This window comes from Protobothrops mucrosquamatus, unplaced genomic scaffold (assembly GCF_001527695.2).
Source record: "Protobothrops mucrosquamatus isolate PMUCROS unplaced genomic scaffold, P.Mucros_1.0 scaffold1779, whole genome shotgun sequence".
NCBI classification, from domain to species: Eukaryota; Metazoa; Chordata; class Lepidosauria; order Squamata; family Viperidae; genus Protobothrops; species Protobothrops mucrosquamatus.
Window position 1 is genome coordinate 93,115 of NW_015387917.1, and position 9,675 is coordinate 102,789.

Sequence of the window (9,675 nt, forward strand, 5' to 3'; positions counted from 1 at the left end):
CGAGAAAGATGAATACATTATTAGTTGCCATGATTTCAAAGGCAAAATAACCATGTTTTAACTTTACTAGTCAATATGCCAGTGGACCTAATTCATTTGAAAAGATATCATAAAATCCCAGCCTTAAAAAAAAAACATTCTATATCTGGCAGAACTTTAACTCTTCTCTCTAAAGAGCCCATATTTTATTTTCCCCTAAAAAGATGGGATGAAAGGTTGGAAGAGACATCTGCCAGGTAAGTTAGCCCTGCTAAAAATATTGAACCAGTGGTTTGCTATTTATAGTTAGAAGACTTACACAATACCTGTGATGAAGTGGGCTATAGAAGAAGGCAGGTCTTCTGATATATTTATTTTCAGGCAGTGAATAAAAAAATTCCGTGACAAAATCAATGCAGTTAAGGAACAGATAATGGCATTTATCACCAGTGTCCGGACCACAGTCAGAATGGCTAGAAGAAATATTTTCCAAAAGGAGAAAAAAGGCATTAGCATTTAAAAAGGGCATGGGAACCCCTAATTCCAAGACTACATCTAAAGTTCTAGAGATGAAATGAGGCGGAAGAGGAGAGGGGAAGGGAATTCTAGTATGAAAAACAATTGTAAATCATTTTGGCGAGCTTGATCTGTCCTTCACAACAGTTCCTTCTTTAATCTCCCTGCCCCTACAACTGGCACACCCCACCAGTAGATTATCTCTGGAAAAAAATATAGCCCTTGACAGAGAAAATATCATCTATCTCTGATTTAAACAGACTAATTTCTCATCCTCACTAGAACAATGGCTTTAGAGAAATGATCGAAGCTACTTTTCTAAAAGAGGGAAAGAGTGAGGATTGTATAGTAAAGGGGTGGGCAACATGTAAGCATCCAGATTTTGCTGGACTGCAATCCCCATCATTCCTGACAACTGGATGAATGATAGTCCCATCCATCCAACATTTAGAGGACTATTGACTTGGAGATTCCCAAAAATGTGAAACTAGTATAAATTACACAGAACAATTAGAAAGATACGTTTTATGATTTCATGCAAGATCCAGGAGACTACAGACCTATCAGCTTGACATTAATACCTGGAAAGATTCTGGAAAAGATAATCAAGCAATGAATCTGCAAACACCTAGAGGCAAACAGTGTCATAACCAGAAGTCAACATGGGTTTGTCAAAAAAAAAAACAGATCATACTTGACAACTCTTATTGCATTCTTTGACAAAGTGACCAAATTAGTGGACCAGTGAAATGCTGTGGATATAATTTACTTGGACATCAGTAAGATGTTTGATAAAGCAGAAATCTCTTCCAACTCTGTTAATTTGTTAAGTTTAGCAGTGAGCTAGACCAGGAGTAGTCAACCTTGGCTCTTTTATGACTCGTGGACTTCAGCTCCCAGAATTCCTGAGCCAGCCATGCTGAGGGGAAAGGGAGAGGTTTCCAAGCTGACCCATGTCCCTGAGCTAGACCATCAAATGCACATCTCTGATGCAGGGTGATGTCATTTGTTTGCCCATTCATTCATTCATTCATTCACTCACTCACTCACTCATCACATTCTTGACTCACCCATTTCCCTCAGAGAGGGACTCTGGACAGTGTATAACAAAATATTAAAATATATTATAAAAAGGCAAGGATGATAAAAACACAGTTAAACTTAATTAGAAGGCTAAATCTTAAATGTTAATGTTAAATATTAATGTTAAATCTTATTTAACATCTTCACAATTTAGTTTCAGGTTTTCACATAATTTATGTACAAATAAATTGTCCAAATATGAAAAGTGGAAGCTCAAAGAATCTTTCTTACTTGTACTATCTGCAATAATGTAACACTTGTGTTCGTAGCATTTGGTCCAGAATCCCAATGAGAAGACATATTCTCCCTCTGGATGCATCAACCAATAGGGAGAGATGGAGATGAGCAGAAGCAGGAGACAGTTAGTACAAGCAATAATATTGTATCCGGTTTTGTAATAACCAACTGGGAAGACGAAGCAGCAGATCTGCAGAGGAAGGGAGAATTGGCACCAAGGTTAAGTTAAATTACATTATGTTTTGCTTCCATCCTGACTTTGCCTATTTCCTTCTCCTTCTTTATGTTTTAGTCATAACATCCCATGCAAAGGCTTAGAACTGAAAGATCATGGCTGGAGTTGTGTTGAAAGCCAAGAGTAGCAGCAAAGCTGATTGAAAATAAACACAGTGGAGAAAAGATGGCCACATCCTCTTCCATCAACATCTTCAACATCTTTATGAAGCAAATGGGAATCAAATAATACTGTGAGGATGTTGGGGGGACACCATTCATTCCCCCAACCAGCCAGGACATTGCAGGTGATAACACCCAAAGAATAGTGATGTCAAATTTTGGTGGTGAGATTTGGGGCTATTCTGAGTAGGATTTAGGGTGGAAACAGGAGCAGTGTGTCATCTTAAAGCTTCCCACTCACATTTCCACTCCGGCATTATTTTAGAAAAGAGCAGAGGGAGGAAACACACGCTGCTTAAAGGCTGCTATTGGCCTGCTAAATCATTCCAAGATGTTAAGAGAAGAAATAGGATACAAATGTCCAGGAGTACCTTGGATCTCTTCAACCCCTTTCTCCTTTTGCATTAAGCACCAAAGTGGAGTGAGGAAAAATAAACCTACTAAGAACAGTCAGACCCAACATTTCAAATTTAAACAACAAACAATTCTGCTCAGACACATGTCGAAGCACTGAGGATATTATTGTGACATTGTTTAAATGACTCCCAGAAAAGTAGCCTTCAATATGCTAAGTCCCCTGGCCTTTCATGCCCGTTTTGGAGAGTCTTTATGAAATAAGTTTCTTGGCAAACCACTCTTCCTTAAGATTCAGCTGCAAATAGCCACTTCTTCCCCAAATATTAGTGACAAGGTTTCTAAGGATTTGCAAGTCTGCTTAGCTCAAATATGTCATCAAAGAATGCCAAGGCCTCAGATGGCTGTTAAAGGAGTAACATTTGATCCAATGTGGGGTAAAAAAATGAGTAACACCTGTAGCTGTCCTTCCTGGTGGGTTGCACTATCCGAAATCTCATCTCCCCAAATCTCATTCATGTCCCTTGTTTAGCAAGCCCAACATTGCTTGATTCTATTCCATTCAACCAGTTCTAACTGTCATGGAATCTTCTTCACTAAGAAACCAGGAAGTGTCACAGATTGGGTGTGTATGTGTGCATCTTTGAGTCCATATTGATTCTTGGAAACTGCTTGGGCAAGTCCTTGTAGTTTTCTTGACAAGGTATTGGAAGGGATTTATCATTGCCTTCTTCCTGGGGCTGGGAGAAAGGGATTGGCCCAAGGCCACCTTGCTGGCTTTGTGCTTAAGATGGAATTAGAAAACAGGGTCTTCCGATTTTTACACCAATGCCTTAACCCCTACACCAAACTGGCTCTATTTTGTATTATGCTGTTATGCTTTATTTACATACATGACGGTGTCAATTGCTGTTTTACTTTATGTCCGCACTTTGCTTAGTTATAAGCACATATTACTAGCTAGCTGTACCCGGCCACACGTTGCTGTGGCTCAGTCTGGTTAAATGGAAAAGAAAGAAAAGAGAAAGCGCACGATTGTAATATGTTTAATTTCACAATGCTAGCGTGTGTTGCTTTTACGTCCAACAGATGGCACTGTTTTTCAAAAAAAGCATGTTTTACCTGTCACAGGTGTGACATCTATACATCTATATAATAGTAGTTATATAAAAACACGCACATATTCGAATGCAACGTTGTGTCAAAATTTCAAAGCAATCGGTGAAGAACGTTCGGAGATTTAAGATTTTGAACAAACAAACATTTACATTTTTATTTATATAGATAATATTTCTACTTCCGAGCATATAAGGAGCAAGCTACAGTTCAAGTGCAAAGAACAAACAGATGCATTCTCTAACAGTTTTTGGAACAAGCCACAATGACATCATTTGTTTGTGCTACTGCAGTTTGTGCTTCTGCAGAAAAGGGCAAATTAACTAGCCCAATCCTTGCCTTACCAAAACTGTTTTGCGACCTGAACTGGAGTCTCGAAGGACACATCTGGTCTTCAAAATCCTTGGGTGCTGATTAAATTAAATATGAGCCAGCAGTGTGCTACAGCTGTCAAAAAACCAATACAGTACTGGGCTGCATTAACAGAGGGATAGAATCAAGATCACGTGAAGTGTTAATGCCACTTTACAATACCTTGGTATGGCCACACTTGGAATACTACATTCAGTTTTGGTCACCACGAGGTAAAAAAGATGTTGAGACTCTAGAAAGAGTACAGAGAAGAGCAACAAAGATGATCAGGGGACTGGAGGCTAAAGCATATAAGGAAAGGCTGCTGGAATTGGGTATGTCTAGTTTAACGAAGAGAAGGACAAGGGGGGACATGATAGCAGTCTTCCAATATCTCAGGGGCTGCCACAAAGAAGAGGGAGTCAAGCTATTCTCCAAAGCACCTGAAGGCAGGGCAAGAAGCAATGGATGGAAACCAATCAAGGAGAGAAGCAACCTAGAACTAAGGAGAAACTTCCTGACAGTAAGAACAATTAACCAGTGGAACAACCTGCCTCCAGAAGCGGTGAATGCTCCAACACTGGAAGTTTTTAAGAAAAGACTGGACAGCCATTTGTCCGAAATGGTGTAGGGTTTCCTGCCTGAGCAGGGGGTTGGACTCGATGACCTCCAAGGTCCCTTCCAACTTTATTATTATTATTATTATTATTATTATTATTATTATTATTATTATTATTATTATTATTATTATTATTATTATTATTATTATTATTACCTGCTTCATCCCCAAATGAGAAACAGCCACCAAGAAATATCTCATTTGCACTGCAAATATATTGTGTGGAAATGGTCCCTGTCTCAGAAATGAAGAAGGATAAATCCACTTAAGGACAGAAATTAAGACTGAATAGACAATAATCTTGGGTCACTTCAACAATTTTAATAGAATTGCTGGTGAGTGGAGCAGGGAACAAGAAGTTGCCAAGATACCAAGTTACAGCTCACATGTGGCCTTCCGTATCACAAATTGTTGTTGAGTAAATAGCCATTCGTTCAGCTTGTCTGTGATTTTTCAGGATCCCCTAAGGATGTCTGTAATTGTACTCTTGAACAATACTGATGAGGCATAGATTATACGGTAGGCTTTTCATTGTCTGATTGTGGTATCTCTCCTTGTGCTTCTGCATTTATGTCACAGATCACATTTTCCTTTTCTGTGATCAAGCCTTTATGATATAATAGGCTGATTGTACCTGGAGGAAAAAATAATAATGGGAAAGTAAAATCGATCAGAAGGTAAACAAGAAACTACTGGTAGACCTCTAAGTGATTGGGAAGGGATCGTTATAATTTTCTGACTCTTAATGTTATAACAACTGCAACAATGAAAAGGCTTTTCCCCTGCCACATTATGAAGAAGATAACCTGGGGGAAAATAAAAATGGGTTTTGTGTGAAAGAATTTTTTGATTTAAAAATTCTGGGTGGAAAGTATGCTCAGATAATCTTGATCCTCCATTATCTTTATCCATATATCCATTCATTCATCCCTTTGGGCCCCTGACTCTAGGATTTAAGCAGGGCCTTCATACATGAGAAGATGCTTCCAGATATTTCTGTTTGACCTTTCTGACTGGATTCAGGACTATCATTCATTCATCCATTCAACTTTTTATACCAGCAGTTACTAAAGGTCTTTGGTGGCTGACAATAAAACATACAATTAAATTCAGAGCTATTAAAAAGAGTTAAAAACAAGAATTAAAAGCCTGATTTGAAAGTAGGCTTTTAGGGTCCTTCTAGAAATTAATGTAGTAGTTCTTTAATTCAGCAGGGAGCATGTTCCAAAGAAAATTGAATACAGGAACATCTCAGTTGTGGCTGTCATCCCAAAAAACCTATAAGAGCTGTTGGAGAACCTCTTCAGATAATCTCAGTGAGTTGCGGAATTCACAAACAATGCTGAAAGAATAGGATAAAATAATAACAGAGTTGGAAGGGATTCTATCCAACCTCCTGCTCAGGCAGGAAACCCTATACCATTTAGACAAATAGTTGTCCAATCTCTTTTTAAAAACTTCCAATGTTGGAGCACCCACAACGTCTGAAAGCAAGTCATTCCACAGTTTAATTGTTCTAACTTTCAGGAAATTTCTCCTTGGTTCTAGGTTGCTTCTCTTCTTGATTAGTTTCCATCCATTGCTCCTTGTCATGCCTTCAAGTGCTTTGGTATTTGAATTCTTTCAAATAGACTGGAGTCAGGTCTTGTAGAGCTTTAATCATAAAAAACAGGACTTTACATCTTATCCAGAGTAACTGGCAGTTAGTGCAAAGGTTTCAGTTCAGCTGTAATGTGATTTCATTGAATAAATCCAGAGACTAAACTAGGTGATGAACTCTACTGAGTGCAAATTTTGTGCCAAATAAATATCCCTGTGTCTAAAAAGTATTTACCATCAAACACTTCATCCATCATATCTGCAAAGATGATGTTGTTGCCTTTATCCTGACTTTTAACCCATAATGTAGTTTGTTGTCTCCAACAGAATATTACATCATCATCATTCTAGCCATTGTCTGTTCACTGCAGGACGAAGGCCCCTTCTGCGTGTTTCCAACCAATACGGCTTTGAGCTTTCCTTTGCTAATTGGGCCCGCAATATTTGCTGATGTCATCATTCCATCTTGCCTTAGGTCTCTTTTGTGGATGCTTTTTATCAAGTGGGATCCATTCTATGACTGCCTTAGTTCTTCTGCCATCAGTACTTCTTGCTATGTGACCAGCCCATTTCCATTTCCATTTTTTTTTTACTCTTTTGAGTAAAAAATCATATATTTTTGTCAGTTCTCTAATCCAGGGCTTTTCAACCAGTGGTACGGGTACCACCTGTGGTACATTGGCACCTGGCAGGTGGTACACGACCATCCTAGAAAAGTGGTAGCGTGGAGGGGAATGAGTTGAACAGTTGGCAGCACCGCACAAGCCTGAACGAGAGATGGCTGGAGCTGCAGGGCTGTCAAGGCTCAGCGGAAGCACCAGGATCAGCGCGAGGCTCTAGCTGAAGCTCAGCGCTGATCCTGGTGCTTCTGCTGAGCCCTGAAGAAGCACCAATCAGCTGGAAATCAGCACTGATCCTGGCACTTCTGCTGAGCCCAGAAGAAGCGCCGATCAGCTTGAAATGTTGCAGCATCTCCAGAGTCTTGTGATTTACATTCAGATGCTTGGCAACTGATTCATATTTATGACGGTCACAGTGTCCCAGGGTCATGTGAAGTGACCAAAACCTGCTGCAACCACCGAGCAAACGGGGGGAATAAAAATCAAACACCCCCCACTCCACCCCTGCTGCCAACTCTCAACAGAAATGCTCACAACAATGAAAACCTCGGACAGGAGGAAGAGCGCCGCTGGGCGGCAGGCAGGTGTCTTGCTCGGCTGTGGCTTGGGGGGCATTTTTTTCAGTGCCATTGTAACTTCGAACAGTCACTAAGCGAACTGTTGTAAATCAAGGACTACCTGTACTTTATCACTTTTTTCCCTTTTTTGGGGGGGGGGTGTCATCAAGTTTTTGACACCTTGCTAGGCGACTGGTGGGACTCGGATGTTGCCATATCCTAAAAGTGATACAATGGGTGAAAAGGTTGAAAAGCCCTGCTCTAATCCACGTGCAGGTCTTTCTCTCTTGTCTTGTGATGCTGAGCTTGTATCTGTCCATGGCTCTTTGTGCCACTTGTAGCTTTTGTATTGATTGTGAGGTTCGTGTCCATGTTTCGCTGGCATATGTTAGAACAGGTAGCATACACTGATCAAAACCTTTTCAGGTATAGGGGAGAGGTTGTTCTTGAAAATTACGCTTAACTTAGAGTCTTACTTACCTAAGAAGAATGATAGAAAACAGACAAAGCAACCGGTGAAAAAACCATAGTAAGGTTTCATTTTATTGTTGTACACATCAATCTTGATTCTAAGATTGCAGTACGTAATCAACAGAGCAGATAGCAAGAAGAGTCCTGCAAATAAAGAAGAGAAATCAAGAGTTCAGGACAAAAACACATACTTGGCTAGAAAAGATGTTGGGAAAGCATGTAGATTTTAAACCTGAACTTTTTTTTTACTAGGTATAATGCCAGAAAAGATTGATAAACAAAGTATATGCTTGATTTTACATGTGATAACAGTGGCAAGAATCATATTCGCACAACATTGGAAAAAGGAAGAAATGCCATCAGAGGAAGAAATAATTAAAAAAAATAGTAGAATGTGCGGAAATGGACAGATTTACTATGAGGTTGAAAGAAAAAGAAGAAACAGAATACTTTCAAACTTGGGACTTCTTTTATCAATGGCTGGAGAAAAGAATAAAGGATTAGTAATTAAATTTGTATTAGCGAATGATAAACTCAGACAACACTTTTGTTGAATAAATACTCCTGAATTGTATGAAAAAAATATTAATAGAAACTTTACCAAAAAATAAAGAGAGAGAGAAGTCAGAGTTCCTAGTAGGAGTGTCCATATTACTCAAAATCTAATTTTAAAAAAATGATCTTATTTGGTTGTTTAAAATCATACACAAATAATTGAATTTTTCAATCCAGTAAAAGTGTACAAAACAAACAAGCAAGGGCGAGGGGGGAGGGGAAACGAATGAAAAGGGGGAAAAAACAGCTATGCTTTCCACTTTACTTTCTATTGAATACAAGCAGTCCTCGACTTACAACAGTTCATTTAGTGACCGTTCAAAGTTACAAAGACAGAGAAAAAAGTGACTGATGACCATTTTTCACAAGACCGTTGAAGCATCCCCGTAATCACGTAATCAAAATCCAGATGTTTGGCAACTGACTTGTACTTATGACGGTTGCAGTGTCCCGGATCATGTGATCAGCTTCTGTGACCTTCTGACAAGCAAAGTCAATGGGGGAAGCCAGATTCACTTAACAACCCTGTTACTAACGTAACAAGTGGAGTGATTCACTTAACAATTGTGGCGAGAAAGGATGTAAAATGGGGCAAAACTCACTTAACAAATGTTTCACTTAGCAACAGAAATGTTAGGCTCAATTGTGGTCGTAAGTCAAGGATTATGTGTAATTATCATAGTATTCTTTTCCTCATTCTCATTCATATGGATTCATATATATAGGGGTGTGTGTGTATATATATGTGTGTGTGTGTGTATATATATATGATCAGACTAGTCAGCTTTGCCATTTCTTTGAGTTCAGTTAATTGTATAATCCAATCCTCCATTGTAGGAATTTCATTACTTTTCCAACTTTTTAAAATAGAAAAATCTTGCGTACAGACTTTTAAAATCATTCGCATCTCCAGACTGATTCAGCAAATATCTTTCACTCAAGTGTAAAATCCAAGGCATTCTTTCTCAATTGATTCCGAGGCGCTTGATTCAATCTAACACTTCAAAATAACTCAACCTGATGGAGACTGAATACATGGAGTTGCCTTCAGAGCAAATCTTCAGGTCAGACATTTGCACAATCCTGGCTTCTGCCAAGCCTCATTCAGGCAAGTGAGTGCTCTACAGAGTTCAGTAAACTATCTTTAAAGCTAGCTTAGAGTAACTGAATCTTGGAAGCTAGAAGTGGTGAATGCTCCAACACTGGAAGTTTTTAAGAAGAG